Raw genomic sequence first — 26,983 nt, 5'->3', positions numbered from 1 at the left:
ATCCTAAACCTATTCTTTTAAGTGTCTCATTAGAGATTTTTCACTTACTACATATGATTACATGGGCTAGTTTTATTTGATGATTTGCTGTTTTGATTGCATATCGCCACAATTTTAGTGAAGGTAATTGTGTTAATTTGTTTTTGAAAGAAGATTTTTCAAGACAGAATTGCTTGACTGGTAATATTTAGTCATTTAAAAGTATTGTCAATGATTCATCATTAGATATTAAAAGATGATTCTTTTATGGTGGTGCACTCCTTTAATTCCAGCACTTGGGAGGCAGAGGCAGGCAGATTTCTGAGTTTGAGGCCAGCTTGGTATACAAAGTGAGTTCCAGGACAGCCAGAGCTACACAGAGAAACCTTGTCTTGAAAAACAAAACAAAACAAAACAAAACAAAACAAAACAAAACAAAACAAAACAAAACAAAACAAACAAACAGAAAGATGATTCTGCGACCTCCAAACTTGACCATAGGTTTCTACTTAAGCCCCTCCAGGAAAGTGATCCAAAAATGTGTGTTGTAGAGAATTTCAGGGCTAAGATTTATAGATACTTAATTACTTGTTATGTAACTAAAAAATAAGAAATAAATTAAAATTTAATATTTTCCCCTAAGCATAGAAATGTCAAAACTACAAAATTAATCCATCAATTGATCTGTTTGTTTGTTTTTCTTGTAGAGTTGTTGAATGATCAAAACCATAACTCCCCTAATGTCCCTAAGGTGATAAGCCTTATTAATGATATTGAAGTTTGGGAAATTATAAAGATACTAAACAAGCCCCCCAACCCTAACTCTACCATGAGTACCTAATAGAAAGGAAAACTAAGAGTTACTAGGGCAAATTAATTTGAATGTGACATATTGCTGATTAGTCAGAATTAAGGCACTAGCACTGGAGTTATCTGTCTCCTTACCAGGTCTTTGTGCACTTGATGGAGTTGCATTAGCAGGTCAAAAGAGCAAATAAAAGCTGGATTGTAAACCATTCTACCAAGCCATTTGTGACATTTGGAGAAAAACTCTGTAGAGAAAGCCTCAGAAAGTTTTGTTATCTTTGTACTCATACTCCAAATAGTAAAACAATTAAAAACCCACAAAAATCGAAATTAAGTGCAGACCCTCCCTCATTAAAGGGATATTATTAAGCCAGATTTCTTTTAGGTGTTGATTAAGAACAATTTGCTACCCCAAACCTCTCTTCTGTTGTTAATGTAATCATTTAAATAAAAGCAGAAGGAAAAGTGCCATGAATCTTCGATCCTGGAGGACAGAGATTGGAAGGAGGCTGAGATTACAATGAGCCATACTATGAATAGCTGTGAATTATAGATGGCAGCATAATCCATACATTACTTTATCTCAAATTAGAGCCAGACACTGTGAAGCAAGATGTCCTTAAGGTAGCCTTAGGAGTGATGAATGGTGGTTGCAAGAAAAGTTTCAGTCCAGCAAAATTATTTTTTAAAGAAACAGATAATTAAGTCCAACTTATTTCTATATATCCTTAGAGAGGTTAACACATCCAAGTTGTGCTTTTCTGGTTTTCTCGTTTTGTTTTGTTTTTGTTTTTAATGCAGTAACCTGGGTGGTAGCTTCCCATTATAAGTCTCAGAGGTTTATTTACTTTTTTTTTTTAATGTTTCACATTCTACATTAATGTGAAAATTATGACTATGTACTAACAGAGAATATTTATTTTTTAAAATACCAGTTTAAGAGTATCTCCAAACACAAATCAGTGATGGTGGCACTCTCCAGCAGAAACCACCAGGCTTCCCAAGCTGAATCTGCATGAGTCAGCAGGAGCAACCAACCAGAAACAGATCTGATGCCAGAAGTTCTCTGCCATGCCTTTCCCAACAGAGTGAAGACCAGTGAGGATGCAAGACCAAGAAAGCAATGCAAGGCTAGCTATGGAAGTGCCAGTCACTGTCCATTGACTCCTATTTATTCTCTATCTAAATACCATGTGAGCTTGCCTCAGCAAACCATCACGTGAATCTGTATCACATGACACAGCCAGTAATTTCCACTTCAAATAATAAGGATTAATTTTATGTATTGACTTTCTTTTTGCTTTTAATTAACTACTTTTGAAATAGTTCTTCTTTAATAAAATTCTGATACTGAATCACCCTTGTGTTTGGGGCTAAAATCCAAATTTGTCATGATGGAATTGGTGTTATTACAGAATGAATGTCAGTGGATAAGAAGGGAGCATCTTACTCCTACCATGCCTCTGCAGCTGACAATTTTTCAATAAGGGAATATTCAATGACAGAAAAACCAACATTTTTTAAAATAAATGATGCTGGAAAAAACTGACTGAAATAAACAAAGGAATAAAAGTACATATCTGTATCTTACCATCTTGAAAAATAAAGTCGATGGGGTTAAAGAGATCAAATAAGATATAATACTGTGAAAAAGCTACAGGAAAGAATGAGGAAAAAATATTGAGATGCCCCCAAAGCACATTACATGAAAGCACACATGTACCATCATTTGATCCAGGAATCCCTCCACTAGGTAAATATGCAAATGCAGTGATACCTGATAGTGATGAAACATCTGTATGGCTGTCTTTATTTCAGTACTATCAAAATTGCCAAGAAACAGGGACAATAGATGTGTCCATCAAGTGATTAATGAGAAAATTAAAATGTGGAAGATACATGCGATCAGATATTAATCTGCCATAAAGAATTCAATGTTGTCATCTGTGACATTAGACAGAGCTTAACTTCGTATGTTAAGTGAATTAAGCAAGTTTTAGAAGGACAAACACTGTATGGTTTCACTGGTGTCTAGAATCTAAAAGCAGTGTTCTGCTGTGATTTGGGATTTGAATAGGGGGCAACAGAGGCTGTAGAGCCAAGATGAAGGGGTAGAAAAAGGAATAGGTTGACCATCCTGTGCAAAATTATTGATATGTAACAGCAAGGGATTCTGATTTGCTACTGCAAATCAAGGTGACTTTGGATGACAAATATGTTCCACATACTTTAGAAAACTAGAAGAAAAGCTTCTAAATGTCTTCACCACAAAGAGATGAATATTTGAGGAGATAGCTATTTTTAACATGATTTAAACAGTACACAATGATACATGCATTAAAAATATCACATGGAACTCTCTAAATATGTATAAATGATTTTTATGTTTTATGTATCAGCTAAAAATAAATTTAAATAAAATATTCAACAGGAATACAAAATAAAATTGTTATTTCTCAAAAATGATACCAATCAATGACATAGGAAATTTTATAACTTCAAAATCATATCTCATAAATGCTAGATCACGGAGTATCACATACCAGGGAGTATCACATAATTTGCCACTAACAAGTAACCATTTTGGTATAATTTAATATTTTTTTTTATTTTTTGAGAGTGCTATATACCATGAAATATGATCATATATGCCTTTCAGATTTTTTCATATTCCCCAAATATGCCTCTCTCCCCACTCAATTGTTTTGGGGGACAGTATATTGCTAAGTCACATAGACTGGCCTCAAACTTATGATACTCCTGCTTCTATTCCATGAGTAGCTAGGATTACAGATGTGTCCCTTTCAAGATCTGTTATGTATCAGTATAGACTCTTCAAATACCTTAAATAATGTTTGTCCTAATTTGGAAATTATTTATTGCTGTGAGTGGTGAGTATAACCAAATGTTAAATTTTATACTGTGGATGATAGTTTTGCTATATTCTTTTTTCACATGGAATTGAATCTCTGTTTATATGCCATAGCATCTTACATATTCCTTGCAGACAAAACTGTGGCTTTGTGAATTGTCTATAAGTATCTGAGATATAAATTTCAGGTTATTTTGAAGTTGTGCCTGTTTGTATCATTCGCCCACTCAAGACATCACACATTCTTCAACCACCCCCTACACTTGGAACAGACACCCAATTAATACATGCCAGGCAGGCCACCTTGCTCTTCTCCTTCAAAAACTCCAAAAAAACCATCTGTTCTGGGAGGCTTTCCAGCTACAATAACCACCTACTACTTTCCATTGCCTATAATATCTGCATCATTTTTTGAGCACTGCTAAGATAGTTGCCATTACAAAATCCATAAGATATTTTCTAAATACCATATACTGGTATTTAACCTCCTTTCAAACATCTACATCCTCTTAGAATAATAGCATATTCTTGCAAGCTTTCTTTCCATGAGAGAATAGAAAAATGTGAGCTTTTAAATAGTAAGAGACTTAACATTGATCTTGAAACAAGATTTTATCCAAACCAGTTAGGTGTACTAATTAGTCTTCTGTGTCAAATTCTAATAGAAAAAATTTATTGAAACTGCCTCATTGGGTTTTTGTGAAGATACTATCTTGTAGAACATAAACAATGAGATACATTGTTTTTAAATAAGCATACATTAAATTTCAAATTTTATTGCAAATGCCTTGCTAGGCAACAACAGTTAATTTTGATCTCATGACATTTTGATAAATTATTCCATGGAGAAAAACAGTAAAGTACAAGTTGTTTTATCATGAAAGAAAAAAATAAAAATGAAAACCTGATTTTTTTTCTGGAATTATAAAGTTATATGTATGATTGTGGTGGATAATAGGAAGTCTTGAAACTTTGTGAACCTCCTCAGAGTCAATGCCACACTCATCTTCTAGGAGGCTGTCACTGTCCAGATAGAAAACTAAAGTATCTCATTTTGACTCATGTCAACGGCAAGACTTTTACTTTTCTATTTCCACAGTAGGTGTTGTAAATCATGAGGCACACACCAGAGACTGAGGATTGATTGAAGAATCTATATACTCATACTACACATTAAGGAGATACCATGAGAGACATCTCCTAAGTTAGGAAGGCAAAGCCCTCTGTAGGGATATTGGGTGGCACAATGGAGCCCAAATCATAAAAATGTAGAAGGAAGAGTTTAGAAGCAGATGTTAGTCCGTCCTCTTGTTCATCAAGTCAAAATAGAAAAAAAAAAAATATGGAGTAAGACAAGGCTATCAAAGCATCTAAAAAGTAGCCATGGAAGAAGTTCTTATGACCCAGGAAGACAACGTTGTTTTATTCATTTGCACTATACATGAATAGAAAAGCAACAATGGCTCAAACTGGTTCCTTGTCCAGTGGATCCAAGGCATGTAGGTACTAGCATAGAAGCATTGTCCTTAAGTATTGTTATTGAAAGAAGGGAAGCAAGGGTGAGGCCAGTGGAGAAAGACAAGGGAAAGCTGTGTAGGTGCATGAGTAAGAAAATGTGTAAAAGTAGAAAGACTAGAATATTTGATATACCAGTTGTTACTACATCAATGAGAATAAAGACTCAAAGTCAAAAGGAAGTCTTGTAGAAATAAATAATAAAACCTAATCTTTTACAGAAACCTGTAACTGCTGTATATCTTATTGCTATATTAACATAGTTATTGCAAATATATGTAATTAACTAGTGGTTATTACCATTACCTCCATTTTACAAGCACATAGATACTTAAGACCACCAAAAAATTAAATATATATCATTTAATGATTGTTAACTGCCTACAACATACAAGGCAGGTAATAGATATGAGGAGACATGTGACACCATTTTTTACCATGCCTTTAAAAGTTTAACATTTCACAGTCATCTATAGGATGGAACACAGGGCCCCAATGTAGGAGCTAGAGAAAGTACCCAAGAGCTGAAGGGATCTGCAACCCTATAGGTGGAACAACAATATGAACTAATCAGTAACCCCAGAGCTCGTGTCTCTAGCTGCATATGTAGCAGAAGATGGCCTAGTCGGCCATCATTGGGAAGAGAGGCCTCTTGGTCTAGCAAACTTTATATGCCCCAGTATAGGGGAACGCCAGGGCCAAGAAGTGGGAGTGAGTGGTTAGGGGAGCAGGGTCGGGGGTAGGGTATAGGGGACTTTTGGGATAGCATTTGAAATGTAAATGAAGAAAATATCTAATAAAAAATTTTAAAAAGTTTAGCACTATAATGATCACTAATAAGTATCCTGCCTTTAAACTTCTGAGATCATTTTTCCTCACCCCCTTAAAAAATTTATCATTCAACAAATTTGTTTTGAATTTTATTTGGAAAGGTACACCTGTTTTTGACTGTTTAGAAAATATTAATTATCACCATCAATATGCTTGCAATATTTTCTGCCAAGTGGAAAAGAGCAGGCATGGCATACATTTCTGGGCGTAAACATTTCAAGATCACATGGTGTATTTTACATAAGTGCAAAAATCTGAAGCCTTAAATCAGTATAGATACACTGTTTATTTACCAACAGTGGTAAAGGTAAGCAGCCTTCTTAGAATGTATCAACAATGAGAACACTGTTCACAATGTTCTCATATGAATTCTAAATCATTCCAAACCATCTTCAAAATGCTATCCATCCTGAAAGTAAGGAGCAGTCTATCAGCCTAGGATTGGAATTCCTCCTTTCTTGGGAAGTACTGACACTTCTTTCATCTACTCAAGCAGAGAAGAAATAGATACAGAGTGAACAGGATTTGCTATCTATTATTTGCCAATCACTTATAGTACAAGTGTATCTTCCGAAGGACATTTCTTACCTGAAATTTGTGGATAAAATTCTCTTGAGGGGGAACTTAATATAGAACTCCATTCATAAAAACAAATCGTATAGTGAAACAGAATGCCTTCATACCACACAGGGAAATGTCTAGTTAGTATCTGAAAATGAAAAAAAACTAACCTATGCTAACACAACTGCCTGTGGAGATAATAATAACAGTGGCTCCCACATGTGGAATTACTATATGCCAGGAAACCTTCTTAGCTTCTAATTTGAGTTAACTTATTTAGTCACTTATACTCTATAACAGCATGCTTTCTCATGTCCTTTCCCATGTCAAAATGTGGGTCATGACCCCTTTGCAGGAGGGAACAATGGGAGGGGGTATGGAATCTTTCCCAGGAGTCACCTCAAGCCATCAAACCATTGGAAAACACAAATATTTACATTAAAATTCACAGCAATAGCAAAATTATGGTTATGAAGTGGCAATAAGATAAGGTGTATGGATCGAGGTCATGACAGCATGTAAAATTGTATTAAAGGGTTGCAGCATTAGGCAGGCTGAGAACCACTGCGCTATAGGGAACGAACAACTACTAAGAAATTTTACAAAGCAGCATGTCCCAGGGTCACTCGACTGTTAAGCAAAGGAGCCTGAAGTTATAGTTTGACTGGAATGTTCCAGAGGGAGCACTGTTTCTGATGGATATCAAATTCTATGTTTTTGATATGTGTTCTTATTTCTAACTAATAAACATGCAGTGTTTAGGTATATCAGTGACTCTGCTTCATAGTTGTAGGTGGACATCATGGATCACAACCAAAATGTGCTTCATTTTGCAAAGTCTTTTCCTCAACTGCTGGGCATTCCCACACTGCTCCCAAGTGGGACTGGACATTACTCATACATGTCTTTCCTTGCCCACATCTACTGTATGAATAGCAAACCATAAAGCCAGCAGTTCTTGTTCCCTTCATCCGCTCTGAGATTCACCCTCAGCCTTTGAACACTTTCTCTCACAGTTAGAGAATCCCATCTGTTACAAGGGTGACACAGATTCTCTGATAGTAAATATTTTCAGCCTTGTGTGTTATACGGTCTCTGTCATAACTCAGCTCTGCCCTTTGGATTTAAATATGGCCATAAGACAGAGAAACCAGTAACCTTGTCAATGTGCCAACATTTTTTTTTTCAAACCAAAGCACACAACTGGACCTGGATCCATGGCCTTGCCTTGCCAACACCTAGTCTATCCTGTATCATGCAGAGAAAGGGTTTTTTTTTTTTTTTGTTCTGCCCCATAAAAACAAATATAGCTATTTGAAACCTTGCCTCCACACTTAGAAGTCCAATAAACCCCAAGGTATCTCCTTGTATATCTCAAAGAGATATTCTCATCTTAATCATGATTCTGGGTTAGACAGTCATTTAAAGTCAATTCTTATGTGTCATGGGTTTCAATAAGTTATTATCTGTTGGTTCTAATTGTTATAACAGCTCTGTGGGTCATCTTTCCACAGCCAGGGCTATACAGAGAAACCCTGTATCAAAACAAACAAACAAACAAACAACCTAAATAAACAAAAAGAAAACAAACATTTTTCCAATTTACAAAGGATGTAGCCTTTAAACTTTTACAATCAGAAAATATAATGCAAGAAGAGAGGTGTCCACCCCGCCCAGGAGGGCTTTGCTGGAGTAACCTGGAGAGCCATCTTGGTGGATCCCACCGAGACTAGTTTGCACAGGTGAGAGTGTGGACTACAGAAGCTAACAGCTTCTGGGACAGGCCAAAGCAACACAGCTTCTGGGACAGGCTCTGTTTCAGTCCTTAGTCTTCTGCCAGGAGGCAGGTCCAAACACCAGATATCTGTGCACCTTCCCTGCAAGAGGAGAGCTTGCCTGCAGAGAGTGCTTTAACCACTGAAACTCAGGAGAGAGCTAGTTTCCCAGGTCTGCTGCTAGAAGCTAACGGAATCAAAAGAGGAACAAGCTCTAACCACAAACAACTATAACAACTAACTCCAGAGATTACCAGATGGAGGAAGGCAAACATAAGAATCTTACTAAAAGAAACCAAGACCACTCACCATCATCAGAACCCAGAACTCCCACCTCAGCCAGTCCTGGGCACCCCAACAACCTGAAAAGCTAGACCTGGATTTAAAAGCATATCTCATGATAATGGTAGAGGACATCAAGAAAGACTTTAATAAGTCACTTAAAGAAATACAGGAAAACACTGCTAAAGAGTTAAAAGTCCTTAAAGAAAAACAGGAAAACACAATCAAACAGGTGATGGAAATGAACAAAACCATACTAGATCTAAAAAGGGAAGTAGACACAATAAAAAACAAACAAACAAACAAACAAACAAAACAACAAAAAAACAAAGTGAGGCAACACTGGAGATAGAAATCTTAGGAAAGAAATCTGGCACCATAGATGCGAGCATCAGCAACAGAATACAAGAGATGGAAGAGAGAATTTCAGGTGCAAAAGATTCCATAGAGAACATGGGCACAACAATCAAAGAAAATGCAAAAAGATCCTAACTCAAAACATCCAGGAAATCCAGGACACAATGAGAAGGCCAAACCTACGGATAATAGGAGTAGATGGGAATGAAGATTTTCAACTTAAAGGGCCAGCAAATATCTTCAACAAAATTAAAGGAGAAAACTCCCCTTACCTAAAGAAAGAGATGCTCATGAACATAAAGAAGTCTACAGAACTCCAAATAGACTGGAGCAGAAAAGAAATTCCTCCCGACACATAATAATCAGAAAAACAAATGCACTAAATAAAGATAGAATATTAAAAGAAGTAAGGGAAAAAAGTCAAGTAACATATAAAGGCAGGCCTATCAGAAGTACACCAGATTTTTCACCAGAAAATATGAAAGCCAGAAGATCCTGGACAGATGTTATACAGAACTAAGAGAACACAAATGCAAGCCCAGGCTACTATACCCAGTCAAACTTTCAGTTACCATAGATGGAGAAACCAAGGTATTCCATGACAAAACCAAATTCACACATAATCTTTCCTCGAATCCAGCCCTTCAAAGGATAATAACAGAAAAAAATAAATACAAGGATGGAAACAATGTCCTAGAAAAAGCAAGAAAGTAATCTTTCAACAAACCTAAAAGAAGACAGTCACAAGAACAGAATGCCAACTCTAACAACAAAAATAATAGGAAGCAACAATTACTCTTTCTTAATATCTCTTAATATCAATGGACTCAATTCCCCAACAAAAAGACATAGACTAACAGACTGGCTACACAAACAAGACCCAACATTATGCTGCTTAGAGAAAACCCATCTCAGGGAAAAAGACAGATACTACCTCAGAATGAAAGACTGGAAAACAATTTTCCAAGCAAATGGTCTGAAGAAACAACCTGGAGTAGCCATTCTAGTATCTAATAAAATTGACTTCCAACCCAAAGTTATCAAAAAAGACGAGGAGGGGCACTTCATACTCATCAAAGTTAACATCTTCGAAGAAGAACTCTCAATTCTGAATATCAATGCACCAAATGCAAGGGCAGCTACATTCATTAAAGAAACTTTAGTAAAGCTCAAAGCACACATTGCACCTCACACAATAATAGTGGGAGACTTCAACACACCACTTTCATCAAAGGACAGATCATGGAAACAGAAACTAAGAAAGGACACAGTGAAACTAACTGAACTTATGAAACAAATGGATTTAACAGATATCTACAGAACATTTTATCCTAAAACAAAAGGATATACTTTCTTCTCAGCACCTCATGGTACCTTCTCCAAAATTGACCATATAATTGGTCACAAAACAGGCCTCAACAGATACAAAAATATTGAAATTTTCTCATGCATTCTATTTTTCTGATTTTGTTAATTAGGATGCTGTCCCTAGGCACAGGGACAGCATCCTAATTAACAAAATCAGAAATGAAAGGGGAGACATAACAACAGATCCTGAAGAAATCCAAAACACCATCAGATCCCTCTACAAAAGGCTATACTCAACAAAATTGGAAAACCTGAATGAAATGGACAAGTTTCTAGATAGATAATAGGTACCAAATTTAAATCAGGATCAAGTTCATGATATAAACTGTCTTATATCCCCTAAAGAAATAGAAGCAGTCATTAATAGTCTTCCAACCAAAAAATAAAGCCCAGGACCAGATGGGTTTAGTGCAGAGTTCTATCAGAACTTCAAAGAAGATCTAATTCCAGTTCTTCACAAAATATTCCACAAAATCAAAGCAAAAGGTACTCTACCCCATTCATTCTATGAAGCCACAATTACTCTGAACCTAAACCACAGAAAGACCCAACAAAGATAGAGAATTTCAGATCAATTTCCCATATCAATATCGATGCAAAAATACTCAATAAAATTGTTGCTAACCGAATCCAGGAACACATCAAAACAATCATCCATCCTGACCAAGTAGGTTTCATTCCAGGGATGCAGGGATGATTTAATATATAGAAATCCATCAACGTAATCCATTATATAAACAACCTCAAAGACAAAAACCACATGATCATCACCTTAGATGTGGAGAAAACATTTGAAAAAATCCAACACCCATTCATGATAAAAGTCTTGGAAAGATCAGTAATTTGAGGCCCATAACTAAACATGATAAAAGCAATCTACAGCAAACCAGTAGCTAACATCAAAGTAAATGGTGAGAAGCTAGAAGCAATCCAACTAAAATCAGGGACTAGACAAGGCTGCCCACTTTCTCCCTAGCTATTCAACATTGTACTTGAAGTCCTAGCCAGAGCAATTTGACAACAAAAGATCAAGGGGATACAAATTGGAAAGGAAGATGTCAAAATATCACTTTTTGCAGATGATATGATACTACACTTTTTACAGATGATATGATAGTATATATGAATGACCCTAAAAATTCTACCAAAGAACTCCTAAACCTGATAAACAGCTTCAATGAAGTAGCTGGATATAAAATTAACTCAAACAACTCAATAGCCTTTCTCTACACAAAGGATAAACAGGCTGAGAAAGAAATTAGGGAAACAACACCCTTCTTAATAGTCACAAATAATATAAAATACCTTGGCGTCACACTAACTAAGGAAGTGAAGATCTGTATGATAAGAACTTCAAGTCTCTGAAGAAAGAAATTAAAGAAGATCTCAGAAGATGGAAAGATCTCCCATGCTCATGGATTGGCAGGATCAACATTGTAAAAATGGCTATCTTGCCAAAAGCAATCTACAGATTCAATGCAATCCCCATCAAAATTTCAACTCAATTCTTCAACGAATTAGAAAGAGTAATCTGCAAATTCATCTGAAATAACAAAGAATCTAGGATAGCAAAAACTCTTTTCAATGATAAAAGAACCTCTGGGGAAATCACCATGCCTGACCTAAAGCTGTATTACAGAGCAATTGTGATAAAAACTGCATGGTACTAGTATAGTGACAGACAAGTAGACCAATGGAATAGAATTGAAGACCCAGAAATGAACCCACACAACTATGGACACTTGATCTTTGACAAGGGAACTAAAACCATCCAGTGGAAAAAAGACAGCATTTTCAACAAATGGTGCTGGCATAACTAGTGGTTATCATGTAGAAGAATGCAAATTCATCCATTTCTATCTCTATCCATTTCATTTCTATCTATCTTTGACCTTGTGCTAAGGTCAAACCTAAGTGGTTCAAGGAACTCCACATAAAACCAGAGACAGTGAACCTTATATTGGAGAAAGTGGGGAAATGCCTCAAAGATATGGACACAGGGGAAAAATTCCTGAATAGAAGAGCAATGGCTTATGTTGTAGATGGAGAATTGACAAATGGGACCTCATAAAATTGCAAAGGTTCTATTGGTCAAAAGACACTGTCAATAAGACAAAAAGACCACCAAGAGATTGGGAAAGGATCTTTACCTCTCCTAAACCAGATAGGGGACTAACATTCAAAATATATAAAGAACTCAAGAAGGTGGACTCCGGAAAATTAAATAACCCCATTAAAAAATGGGGCTCAGAGCTAAACAAAGAATTCTCACCCGAGGAATTCCGAATGGCTGAGAAGCACCTGAAAAAATGTTCAGCATCATTAATCACCAGGGAAATGCAAATCAAAACAACCCTGAGATTCCACCTCACACCAGTCAGAATAGCTAAAATCAAAAATTCAGGTGACAGTAGATCCTGGCGAGTCGCCCATACCCTCCCCCCCACACTCCCCTACTGACCCACTTCCACTTTTTGGCCCTGGCGTTCCCCTGTACTGGGGTATATAAAGTTTGCAAGTCCAATGGGCTTCTTTTTCCAGTGATGGCCAACTAGGCCATCTTTTGATACATATGCAGCTAGAGTCAAAAGCTCCAGGGTACTGGTTAGTTCATAATGTTGTTCCACCTATAGGGTTGCAGATCCCTTTAGCTCTTTGGGTACTTTCTCTAGCTCCTTCATTGGGTGCCCTGTGATCCATCCAATAGCTGACTGTGAGGCTCCACTTTTGTGTTTGCTAGGCTTCTGCATAGTCTCATAAGCTATATCTGGGTCCTTTCAGCAAATTCTTGCTAGTGTATGCAATGGTGTCAGCGTTTGGAAGCTGATTATGGGAAGGATCACCGGAAATGGCCGTCTCTAGATGGCCCATTCTTTTGTCACAGCTCCAATCTTTGTCTCTGTAACTCCTTCCATGGGTGTTTTGTTCCTAATTCTAAGAAGGGGAAAAGTGTCATAGCAGCCTTATTTATAAAATCCAGAAGCTGAAAAGAACCCAGATGCCCCTCAACAGAGGAATGGATACAGAAAATGTGGTACATTTACACAATGAAGTACTACTCAGCTATTAAAAAGAATGAATTTATGAAATTCCTAGGCAAATGGATAGACATGGAGGGCATCGTCCTGAGTGAGGTAACCCAATCACAAAAGAACTCACATGATATGTACTCACTGATAAGTGGATATTAGCCCAGAAACAGAATACCCAAGATATAAGATATAATTTGCAAAACACATGAAAGTCAAGAACGAAAACCAAAGTGTGGACACTTTGCCCCTCCTTAGAATTGTGAACAAAACACCCATGGAAGGAGTTACAGAGACAAAGTTTGGAGCTTAGAGGAAAGGATTGACCATCTAGAGGGCCCCCAATGGAGGAGCTACAGAAAGCACCCAAGGAGCTAAAGGGATCTGCAACCCTATAGGAGGAACTACAATATGAACTAACCAGTACCCCTGGCGCTCGTGTCTCTAGCTGCATATGTATCAGAAGATGGCCTAGTCGGCCATCAGTGGAAGAGAGGCTCATTGGTCTTACAAACTTTCTATGCCTCAGTACAGGGGAACGCCAGGGCCAAGAAGTTGGAGTGCGTGGACAGGGGAGTGGGGGGAGGGCATAGGGGACACTTGGGATAGCATTGGATATGTAAATGAATAAAATACCTAATAAAAATAATAATAATAAAAGAAAATATAATGCTTCCTCCTATCCAGTGTTGTCATCACCACCATCACCACCACTATAACCTCCACCATCACCACCACCATTGCTACCGCCATCATCATCATCATCATCATCATATATTGTGATTTTTGTCTTTGTGTCCCAAGAAATATCATGGCAGATTACTATAAGATATATGCAAAGCTTTAATTTCTAAAAATTTCAAATACTTCCAACTCTAATTTTGATTCTCTTGGAATCATCTAGTAGTTTAGTCACACCTCTCTAAGTTTTAGAGTAGCAGTTTTCCAACTTCCTGATTGTGTGACCCTTTAATATGGGTCCTCATGTTGTGGCTACACCCAATCATAAAATTATTTTGTTGCTACTTCATAAGTATAATTTTGCTACTGTTATGAATATTAAATATTTGATATTAAGGATACCTGATATGGGGCCCCCAAAGGGGTTACATCCCACATGTTGAGAACCACTGTTTAGAGGACCTGTGTGCTCTTTCTTTACAGCCTCAGTATTTCTCACTCACAGGAGTCAGATACCAGCTTTCTCCTTGTGTGATTTGTTTGGGTCTGTTTTTGACACAAGAGTTCATTTTGTCCAGTCTTGCCTGGAATTCATACATAGCTTTGACTGGCTTGACCTACTAATTTTCATGAGTGCTAGGATTACAAATTAAACCACCACAGTAGCAAATGGTGTTTGATATAGCAAATTCCTGTGAAAATAAAAGAGGAAGGGAGATGGTTATGCATTAGTTTTATCACAAATATATTGTTTATTTAAGTTTAACATAACAATAGCAAGGACTAGGAATTACTACTTCATTGTTGTAAATGATGAAGAGAGGCTCCTAAATAGCAAATAATTTGCCCAAGGTTTTACAGCTGGCAAGAAGCAGAATTAGATTCTCACAAAGACATGAATTAAAAGCTTGTGTTTCTTATTTGGCATTATGAAGTGTTTTGTGAAGAAGTTATCTATGAAACTAAATATCGTGTTCACATTTCCAAACCATCAATATCATCTTGGTTTCTATACACTCTGATTAGAATTCCGAGTATTTCTCAGTGAGCATCAGGACAACGTGGCTGCATAAATTGAACAGTGAAGTTAAAACCTGCAGAAATAACATAAGTATAAGTTGTATTGCTGTTTATGTGCGATACTCAGAAGATTCTGAATGAAATTAAAATGCATTTCACTGGTGTGTGGAATCATGAACATTTGTCAAAATTGTTTTGTACAAAATTCTCTAGCTTTTCACAGCTGTATAAATGCTCCAGCAAAGAAATGAGCACCGAGTGAATAAAAACAGATGTGGCATTTTGCGTATTATCAACAAAATCTCTCCTGTTTTCATCTTCCCAATGTCTTGCCCTAACTTCATTTATGACATAATTCTGTACATAAAAACGCAGGGAAAGTACTTGATACTGGCATGCCCCACAATGGCCTTAAGTACAGCACTGTGGTTACTTATATTTCTCTAGAGATAACCTTTGCACAGGAACTAATTTTCTAACTAAAACTCCAACCTTCCATGCAATGCACTCAATGCGACACCACCAAACATTCTCCTCTCTACTGAATGTAATTGAGTCAGAACATTTAAAAGCACCTGAAATGAATGTGCACTGAACAGTCTCCATTTTGATTCAGGAAATGGATTTAGGGAATTTTTCAATACCCTGTGAATTTTAAGGAGAGGAAATTACCTTTGGTTATTTAAAGTGAGAGAAGCCATGCTCAGAGCCTTAGGCCAATGTGTTATCATCAAGCCCAAGCTAGTTGAAAACGTCTGCCTCGGGAAAGTCACTAGTGGCTTGGCTTTATAAGTTGTGTTTTTGCAGTTCCTATTAAAATGCCACAGAGCGGATATTCTAGTGAAACTCCACATGGGTGCTCATCTTGAAAAGTTAACTGCTTTTTACTGTGTTTCTCCAACTGTTAGCCTTCCAGAGGGGAGCTATGCCAGTCTTAGACTAACTTGGAATAGCAGCTCCAATCACTTTAAGAGTTCACATAGAAATATATTTTGCAGCTTTTAATTGTTTCATATTTCTATGAGGATGCAATATGTTTTAGCAGACATCTCCATAAGTGACATGATTATTTTATTCTAATCTGAAAACCCAATTATCACCTTGTTGTGGAAGACAAGGAACAGCTTTAGAGGTAAACTAATATATCCTACCAGTGGGATGGTTTGTCACTTTTGAAATAATAGTCATCTTTGCTAATAATACTGCTCTAGAACTTCATTGAATGAAAAAGAGAAATGGAAACCCCTCATGCTGTTAGACATTAAAATGAACTTCCCACAGGTTTTTAAGGTGTTTACTACATGCTCAGTGTGTTGGATCATAAAGGGATGTGACAGCATTGACAACACAGAAGATCAAAAGCAAATGTGCTTCCTACCAGCTTTTAAAAGCAAGCAGATTTCACACACCACATAGATACATCATATGTGCAAATACACACAAATGGAAGAGCGTGCTGGATGCCTCAATAAGGAGAGATCACAACATACTGATAAATGGTAGGAAAAGAACCTGCATTTTTAGAATAAATAGTATTTTAATCACCTCAAATGAACAGTAGCCCACAGTTTCTGCTTGCAAGTAGCTTGTTTTTGTGCTAAAACTTTTTGCTTGCTTTCATAATGGCCATACAAGAAGAATTGAAATAACAAACATATCAAAGATAGAATGTAAAAACATATTTAAATAGAAGTTGGTATTTATTATATTAATAAAATCTGTCAAATATTATTCTAAAATTATAATTATATTGGAAATAAATTTAGCAGCATAGTGTGTCACAGGAATGCTATGATATAGTTAATTTCTCCATATATTTGCTTACAAAAAGTAAGAAACATTTTAAAGAATACACTCTGTTCCCATTAGAAAATAATCTCATACTTTGGCTTTTTTTATAGTTAGTAATGCTACAATTAAGTCAGTTTATCAACCCTAAGACTTTCATTTTGACTGCAGCAAAGCTCCTTCCACGTGTTAAGGCTGGCTTGTTCATCCAATGTGATCAAAGCTCTTTAATTAGTCAGTGGGGTGGGGTGCATTGATGTCCTTTGCCCTCCTGCTGCACACTGCTGAGACGTTGGCGCTTCATTACAGACTCTCAAGCATACTGGCTGGCATTCAAACACAACTCAGATTACACTTCGTTAGAAGAACTGCATACTTCCACATGAGAAGGACTACTGATGTAAATAATCTAAGTCCTGGCAACGCAACAACCAAACAATGAGTTTGCCAGTGAGCATATTCAGCAAGGACTCATCCAACATTCTCTAGCCCGCTGAACTACTGCAATGCTGAGTGCATATGCGCTCCCGCCCTCTGCTGGCTGGATTCTACAATTTCGCCAACGTATTAAAAATCTTTTAGAGACTTATAAAAAGTGACTTCCTTCCTTCCTTCCTTCCTTCCTTCCTTCCTTCCTTCCTTCCTTCCTTCCTTCCTTCCTTCCTTCCTTCCTTCCTTCCTTCCTCCTTCCTTCCTTCTTCCTTTCTTCTTCATTCCTTCCTTCCTTCCTTCCTTCCTTTCTCCCTCCCTTCCTTCTTCCCTCCCTCTCTCCCTACATCCCTTCCTCCCTCTTTCCCTTCCCTCTCTCCCTTCCCTTCCTTCCTTCATCCCTTCCTTTCTGATATCCTCACTCTCTCTTTTACATATTGAGAACTTACTAAAAATGTATATTTTAAATTGAATTCCAAAATGTATATACAATTACACCTTGAAGATCACAGTTAAATTACATCCCTACATTAATTATATTAAAATAACTGAAATTTTTGATTAATTTTTTTCCTTATTAATAAGAAACTCTTTTAAATAAACTATAACCAAATAATTCAAATACATTGTTTTTTGATCTATCAACTAAAAACGAACAATCACAAATAAACTTAATAATTTTTTTCAAAAACTATGAAATATAATTTAGCAACGATTTTAAGTGGATAACTTGAACATAACACATCAATTATATTTAAAATAACCAAATTAAGTTAAGTAACTTAGACCATGCTAAGTTCACTCCATGATGAATCACTCCAGTTTTGCAAATGATGGGACAAAAGTGACCCAATCATGGCAGTAGGTGATCGGCTCCAGCATGCAGATTACCTAATGACTGTTCAATACGGTTTGCTATCTGTAGCATTGGTATGGATGGTGCATCAATATCTCATATCCGCTCTTCCATAATACTTCATTAATGAAGATGTGTGTGTGTGTGTGTGTGTGTGTGTGTGTCAGAGAGAGAGAGAGAGAGAGAGAGAGAGAGAGAGAGAGAGAGAGGCAGACAGACAGAATGTATCACTAACACATATACAGGAATATATATGTATATACATTTTACACACAGACATGCATACATCACACACATTAATGTATATGCACACACACTGGTTTGGGTTTGAAATCTTATATACTTTTTTTTTTTTTTTTTGAGACAGGGTTTCTTTGTATATCCCTGACTGTCGGGGAACTCACTTTGTAGACCAGGCTGGCCTCGAACTCAGAACTCCGCCTGCCTCTGCCTCCCAAGTGCTGGGATTAAAGGCGTGTGCCACCACCACCTGGCTGAAATCTTATATACTTGAGGTTGACCTTGCTCTTATGATCTTCCTGCCTCTGACTCCCAAGTGCAGGGACTACAGACGTGCACCATCACACCTCGTTTTACTTGGCGGATAAAGATCAGATTCTGGGCTTTATGCTTGCTAGCCTGGCACTTTACCAACTGAGCAACACTCCAAACCATCATTAAGGGATTTATTAAGTGAAAAGGTAAAGATCTGCTGTCTGCTTTAGGCCTTTTGTTCCTACAGGATGGGCAAACACCTGGACATAAGTACTCAAGAGTCAGCTTCCAAGTGGTGTCAGCTGTCTGCATCCCTGTGAGGGTTTCTGCTTCTTACTGTTCACCAAGGATGATTACAAGTTTGGTCTTAATGATTAGCTCAGGTTTTCCAATGACAGTCACAGAAGTAGGACAAGGAAAGCATGGGAGAATCAGAGTCCTGGGAATAAGAATGGATGCATTGGAGAGGGGAAGCTAGATTTTAGCTGCAGTGATAATGTTGTGAATAGTGACTACTGACAACAGTACATACTGGTTGGTAATCACTATTAAAGGGTTCTTACTAGAGGGCAAAGTCAGAAGGTGGGTCCTCCTGAGAAACTGGACTGTGATACTCACATTAAGGTTTTATGCCTTTAATTTCTAAATCTTTCCAGAAATTTTAGCCATTTAAGAAACGCTTTCTCAGAGGTGAAGGAGAAGGGGTAATGGGGCGGGGAGAAGAACTCTGCAAAGGAGAACCAGGATGGGGGGCACTATTTGGGATGTAAATAAATAAAATAATTAATAATGATAAAGAAATAACTTCAAAAGTGATGTTTCCTTTCCATTTTAGAACTAATTCTGATCAATGCATAGAAGTAAGAGGTTTACTTGGGTACAATATGTACTTCACTTGCATTTGGTTCATGTAAAGTGCACACAAGAAAATGTAGACTTGAAAATGCTACATACATGAATATTTTTCTGTTCAAAGAACATTATCTGTAAGGAATCCTTTCTTTTTCTCACACAGAAAAACAGCCTTTCCATGTTAATATTTCAGAATGAACTTTGTTCAGACAGAAATTGATCCTTTGCATGCCTGTGTGATCACATATGTTCTAAAAGAAAGGTATTAGTAAGTAATACGTAGGTGGGGCCAGAAGCAGCCCAGAGCATCTAATTAGTTCCAATTAGACATGTCAGGGGATTACTTTCTAGGCAAAATTACCTTATAATGAGGTGATTAACCTCTTTGGAAATAGTTCAAGATAGACTTATTTTATATTTAATATGCCCTATAAAGAACTGTTACAACAGGGGTCCTCAAATTTTTCCCTGGGAGGATTTCTATGAAATATCAATTGATCTTATTCCTGAAAATCTACATGACTCCTTCATCATATTATTGATATAGTGAGAAGTCAGGTACTCTTCATGTAGAGATGAGAAGTCAGGTACTCTTCATGTCAAATCAACTCACTTAGATGACATTAAGATTATATACACTAAGAAAATAAGACTTGAACTCTAATCAATTACAAATGATGGCTCTAGACTACCCATGAACAAAAGAAGGAAACAATATTGCTCTCAACTTCCATCAAGGTAGTATAATCATTGGTAAAAGTTGGTTGTTCATTGTGTATTAGTTTAGACAGTTTCTTCCATGTCCAGGACACAATTTGATCTTGTCAACAACAGATTAGATCAGAACACAAGGAGGACTAAGTTCTGAGACTTTAGCACATCAAATATCTGATAAATTAGGGTTAGGGTGACTACAAAAAGGAGTTTTAATTGCTGCTTAAATTAGTTTCATTTCTTTTCATTTTAGGAGCTAATTTACTAATATGTACATATAGTAATGCAAGAATTAACTCTACATGCTAGAAGCTATTGCAAATTAAAGTCAATGTGTGGAACAAAGTGTAATTCATAAAAGCTCAGAGTAAATGCTAAATGAATTCAATAAATTAATTCCTAAGAAGAACTAAACCAAAACAAATACAAGAAACAAACAAAAACAAAAAACAAAAACAAAAAAAAATAAATACAACAAAACACACACATACACACATGTTAAAAATCTCGACAGAATATCCTGACCCATAACCTCTACAGAAGTCCTGTACTCTACCAGAGACCATGACAGTACCCCAAGTCAGACATGCCCACAGCTCAGCATTGCTACTCAGAGCACACATTGGCTCATAACTCCAAAAGAAGAGGCCAAACCAGTATCAGGAACCCCTAAAGTCCCTTGTTCTACTAGAGGCCACCCTAGTGCTCAGAACGCCAGAACCCCAGAGGCAATGCTATCATTCAAAACCCCAGAGTTTATTCAGACTGACAAAATTCTAAATGGGGAATGGTACAGGACAAGGGAACTCACTGGTCATTAGAACCACAGGGTACTCAGGCCAGAAGAACAGAAAGGAAACAGAAATCAAGGGGAATGAATTCAACAGAAATAAACTCAGAAATCAGCACATAAGCCTATAATTACCCCAAACTCAGTCTAGAAAGCTATAGTAATAAAGACCACATGGTATTGGGGAAAAATATACAGGATGACCATTTAATGGAAACAAGAACATAAAAAGCAAACCTACACACTTATGGACACCTGATTTTTTTATAAAGAAGTAAAAAATATACAATGGGAAAAGAAAGCATCTTCAACAAATGGTGCTGTACTATCTGGATGTCTGAATGTAGAAAATGTAAATAGATCTGTATTTTTCACCCCAAGCAAAAGTCCAAGTGAATCAAAAACTTCAACATAAAACCAGATACAATGAACCTGATAGAAGAGAAGGTGGGGAGTAGACTTAAATTCATTGACACAGAGACAATTTTCTAAACAGAAAACAAATAGAATGAACACTTTGATTGATAATTAATAAATGGGACCTTATGTAACTGAAAAACTCCTGAAAGACAAAGGACACTGTCAATTGGACATTGTCCTATTTTGATACTATCAAAAATACAGCCTATAGAATGAGAAAAAAAATTACCAGCTTGACTTCTGACATAGGACTAATATCTAAAATATATCAAGTACTCAAGAAAGTAGATAATAATCCAATTTAAAAAGAGGTACAGATCTAACCAAATGTTCATCAGAGGAAACTCATATAGCTGAGAAACATTTAAAGAAATGTTTATCATCCTTGGCTATCAGGGAAATGCAAATAAAAATGACTCTGTAATCCTCTTACACCTATCAGAATGGCTAAATGAAAATCACAAGTGACAGTTCATACTGGCAAGGATGGGGCAAGGGAATCACTCCTCCATTGCTGGTGGGAGGGCAAAATTGTACAACTACTTTGGCAATCAATATGACTTTTCCCAGTTTTCAAAAAATTGGGAATTGATCCATGTCAAGACTCAGCTATAGTACTTATTAGCTATAGTACTTATCACCCAAAGGATGCTCCATCGTACCACAAGGATATTTGCTCAACTATGTTCACAGCAGTTTGTTTGTAATATCCCGAATAGATAAAGAAAATGTGGCATATTTATACATTAGACTATTACTCAACTGTTAAAAGCAATGACATCATGAAAATTTCAGGCAAATAGATAGAACTAGAAAAAATAATCCTGAGTGAGGTAACCCATGTCCTTAAAGACAATGATGGTATGTACTCACTATTAAGTGGATATTAGATGTAAAGATAAGCATGCTACAATTCACAGAACCAAAGATACTAAGTAACAAGGAGGGCTCCAGAGGGGTCACAGAAATCTCCCTAGAAATGGAAAATAGAATAGAGATTGTGGATGGTCTGAGAGCAGGTAGGGACTAGAACAGGAGTGGTCAGGTCAGGAGAGGATAGGTGAAGAGAGTGATGGAAGAGATGATTGGAATTAGCCTGGGTATTTGGAGGAAAAGGGAGAAATCCAGTATAGTAGAAACTCCAAGTGATTCATGAGACTGACTCCAGTAAAGACTCCTAGTGATGGGAGATAAAGAGCCTGAAGTGGCCATCTTCTCTAACCTGGCATGTGTTCCTCTGGAGAGATTGAAGTACCCATCCAGTGGCCTTAGTTAGTTTGGGGTTCATTGCTGTGAAGAGACACCATGACCAAGGCAACTCTTATAAAGGCAAATATTTAATTGGGGCTGGCTTACAGTGTCAGAGGTCTAGTTCATTTTCATCATGGAGGGAAGCATGGGAGTGTGCAGGCAGACAAGGAGCTGGAGGAGCCAAGAATTCTCCATCTTGGTCCAAAGGTAGCCAGGACACTTTGCATTGGACTCACTAAATTTGAGCATATATATGACGCTTCGAAGCACCATCTCCACAGTGACAAATTTATTCTAACAAGACTACACTACTTCTAGTAAGGCCCCACCTCTTAATAGTGCCATTTAAGATGGGTCAAGCATATTCAAACCACCACACAAGCCACAGAACCTTTGACCTACAAGGCATATGTGCAGATGTGCTGGAGTAAAAGTGGTGTAGAACTTGTGGCAGTGGACACCCAAAGATTGGTCCAGCTTGTGACCAAAGCCAAAAGAGAAATCCAACCCCTGACATTGCCTGGAGGGCCAGGAACGGGACCTAAGACAGAGCTAGATACAATAAAAAGGTCAATGAAATTATTCTTATTAATATTCTGCTGTACTCATTGACTAGAGCCTAGCATAACTGTCATCTAGAGACTTCATCCAGGAACTTAGGGGAGCAGATTTCAGAGGCCACACAGCTAAATAATTGTTTCAGAATTTATTTAATCAAATTCAGAGGAACAACTTTTCAATCATGCATTACTTGACGGTGTTACATTAGCTTGGCATAATCAACTAATCTGGGCTCAAATGGACTCACAGAGACTGAACTAACAATCAAGGAACCTACATGGGCCTGACCTAGGCTCCTTGAATTTATGTTATGGTTGTATAGCTTAGTCTTCTTGTGGGACTCCTAATAGTTGGTTCTGGGACTGTCATTGACATTTAGTAAGCATGAAATAAATAGCTATGGAAGATGAAGATATATAAATACATAATTATCATATTAAGGAAAAAACTTGAATACTTCTTTAATATTTCAAAATGTATTTAATTAACTTTTCAATGGTGTGTTGAAGTATAGAATTACCTGGTGGTGTTTAGTTTTGACATTACTCAAACTTTTTTTCTAGGGTGCCAGGAATCAAATGTTAGTGGTAGCTGCTAGGCTAGTACACTATACACCATGTCACCCCCAAGTCACTAAAGCTTTCTGTTATTTCAAATCCATATTTTATATGAAAATCTCAACTAGATATTTTTCTGTTTAGATAAGAAGTAATAATCCTCTGTTTTATTATTTTTTCCTTTGCAGTTTTTTTTTTTTTTTGTCTATAGCAAAGAAGAAAGATTAGGATAGATTTTGTTTTACTGTTCTTATCTTGGACATTATAATTTCCAATATTTAATGGGTTACAGAATGTAAAGAATAATGTACTTTCTCAGTTAAGGTGGGATAAACACTATCCACCCAGCTCAAAGAACATGTACCTGTAATTTGGCAGTTTGAAAATCAATAAGTATGATTTATGAGCTATTTATTTTGACTAATTAAATATTGCTACAGTAATATATCTTTTCAGATGGATAACGTTTATTTAGAGTTAAATTTTTCTGGCTTTTGTAAATAGATGAATACCATGTTATTCGGTTTACAAAATGAAAATATACACATATGTAGACATATGTGTATAATATGTAGGAGGTGATACTTTGTACACTATACTTTGTAGTATAGTGCCACATAACAATTAGTCGGTAGCTGATAATTATACTTTGCTAGCCAATTAAATTGAGAATAAGAAGTAAAAACTAATAGATAAATGTGAAATAGTTTCTTTTCTTGTTGTCATAAAATAACTCACAACAAGATACAACTTAAGGGAGAGTTTCTTTAGTTTACACTACAAGAGAATAGTTCCATACAGTGAAGTTCTAATAGCAAGGAGATAATACACCTGGGCAAATTAAGTCTATAATCAGGAAGCAGAAAGTAATGAGATTGATGCTAAACTAATATTTCTTTTTTTCTATAGCCTGTGGATTCATACTACCAGAGTTTAGACTTCCCACTTGACTTGCCTCATGTAGAAAATCCCTTACAGACATGCCCGGAGATTCATCTTTTAAGTTGGTTATTGTATCACCAAGTGATAATATAAACTGTCATAGTTTCAACACTTGTCGACTTAATAGTTCCCTGAATGAGTTTTAGGCTGTAAGTATTCACCTATAAGCTCCTGATTATTGCATAATGCAACAGTTCCAATGCTGTTAAAAATGGAAAAATATAATTCCTTCTGAGACTTGGGAAATTTCTTATCTGAGCATCTGTCTAATAAAATAGGCTACATATTTCCAACTTGCAGTTGCACAGAGTAATCAATCTTATTCCAAAAGGAAGGAAGGGAGGCACATGAAGGAAAGAGCAGACCAAAGTAAGACCAATAGTGAAATCAAGAAAAGCTACAGCTCCCAGTAAGGTTTCTGGTGCTCATGATAGAATTGTCTGGACCCCAAAGGGTCCAGGTAGTCCCAGATGACTAGCATTTTGTCTGAAGCACATGTAGACCATTCCTTGGGGAACATGTAATGCTTTTCTCCTCAATGCATTGGAGATCCCACTGCAGGACAAGTTTCGTTGTCGTGGATTTACATAGTGGTCTCTCAGGCCTTGACGGTGGGAACTAACGCTGCCAATCATTGCCAAGGGTTAGGGCCTCTCTGAAACCATGGAGTAAGACTCAATGATCAACTTATGCTTCATGTCTTTAGAGCTTCTTTACCAGCTGCAAACTCTTTGATACCCCTCCCTCAAACCAGCTCCAAACACTTAAGGACAATATGGTCAGGTTTACCAGAGCAATGGCTCCATTTCCATTATCTGGAGTTTACAGTATTTACTTTCTGCATTAATGTGATAGAATGTTTGCCCAAAAGCAATTTTATGAAGTAAGGGTTTATTTTGCTTTACTGTTCAAGGGAATACAGAACATAAGGACATAGGAGGTATGGGGATAAGAGGGGGAGACAGCTTGTCCCACTGAGTCTGAAGTTAGGAAGCAGAGAGATGGAAGCTGGTAATCAACTAGATTTCTTCTTATGTAGTCTAGGAAACTACCTCTTCAAACGATGTCACTTAAATTTGTATGAGACCTTGCACCTCCCTTATCCTAATCTAGAAAATATCCTCCAGATATACTAATAAATTTTGTCCTCAGGGCAACTCTAGATCCTGTAGTTAAGAAAACGATGCTTCATTGTATAAATCAGAGAGCAGATGCTTTCAAGGTTCACTGCACGAGGAAAACTGTTAACCATTATAACCATTTATCATAGTGTTTCCTAACTGGTCCCCTTAGTTCATTCCAAGAAAGTTATTTTAGATATAATACATTAAAATGTGAATTAAAACACTTCTGGTTAATGAATTCTATGAACTCAGGTGAAAGGAAATGTCTGAAATATTACCAAAACTCTGGCAGAGAAGGTTCCACCTGACGTGTTATTTCTTATCATTGTTCAGTCGTCTTGCTTCTGAAACTTAAAATATTTTTTTCTGAAAATATTATGTCCATATAAATATCATTTTAATGGAAGCAACTTTATAGTGACTAGTGAACAATTAATAAAAAGAATTCTTAAGAACAAGAATTTAAAGTACTCTAAATATAACCAGAAGAGGTGAACTATCTGTGAAATCACAACAGCTTGAAAAATGATTGTAGACGCTAACAGTTAAGTTATATTTATATTTTAAATACCAATATTATATAACATATGGTTTTAAATTGTATTAACATGTGTACTTCAAACACTATTTTGCCTTGAGTTTAAATCTGAGAAGTCTTTATATATTTTCAGCTTTATTTTAAACTTTAGAAAGGCAGACAGTGTGTTATATTTTAACAGTTAACTTAGATCTATCTAGGAACTTGGAAAGGATTAGATATAAACCTTGCAAAGTACACTTTTTTTAAGCAAATTAAAATTATCTTTTAAAATTATTTTGTTTCCTAGCATAAGAAGCATAGGTAATCCAAATTATATATATATATATATATATATATATATATAATTTTCCTTAATATAGTTTTAAAAATATGATGTTCTATGTAACATAAATGTATTTCAAAGTGAGCATGCTGGAATATGGCATTAATGGTAGACAACTTAATGTGACAAGAGCTTTGATCCGAAACACTTTTACTAGTATCACTTCAAAAAGCATATTTGAAAATATGAAATTATACTGTGGCTGGACTTGCCTCAGTGCTGAAATTAGATATCTGCCCTGTTCCATTAAATTATTTTATGTGC

The 26,983-nt window shown here is 36.5% G+C and overlaps 1 protein-coding gene and 1 long non-coding RNA gene across 6 annotated transcripts in view; one reads left to right on the top strand and one right to left on the bottom strand.

Annotated features, from left to right (window-relative positions):
- Positions 1-2,048, top strand: part of LOC110306669 (uncharacterized) — a 100,155-nt gene extending 98,107 nt beyond the window's left edge. The window contains exon 4 of the long non-coding RNA XR_015045217.1: positions 1,722-2,048. This is a non-coding gene — a long non-coding RNA (uncharacterized LOC110306669). The remainder of the gene's footprint in view (positions 1-1,721) is intronic.
- The window catches only part of Dgkb (diacylglycerol kinase beta), a 757,709-nt gene that overhangs the window by 268,493 nt on the left and 462,233 nt on the right, over positions 1-26,983 (bottom strand). The window lies entirely within an intron of this gene.

Source organism: Mus caroli, unplaced genomic scaffold (genome assembly GCF_978045245.1).
Source record: "Mus caroli unplaced genomic scaffold, Mus_caroli_1 scaffold_14, whole genome shotgun sequence".
In the NCBI taxonomy this organism is placed as follows: Eukaryota; Metazoa; Chordata; class Mammalia; order Rodentia; family Muridae; genus Mus; species Mus caroli.
Note: the sequence above shows the minus strand (reverse complement) of the source record. Positions and strands in the feature narration are given on the sequence as shown.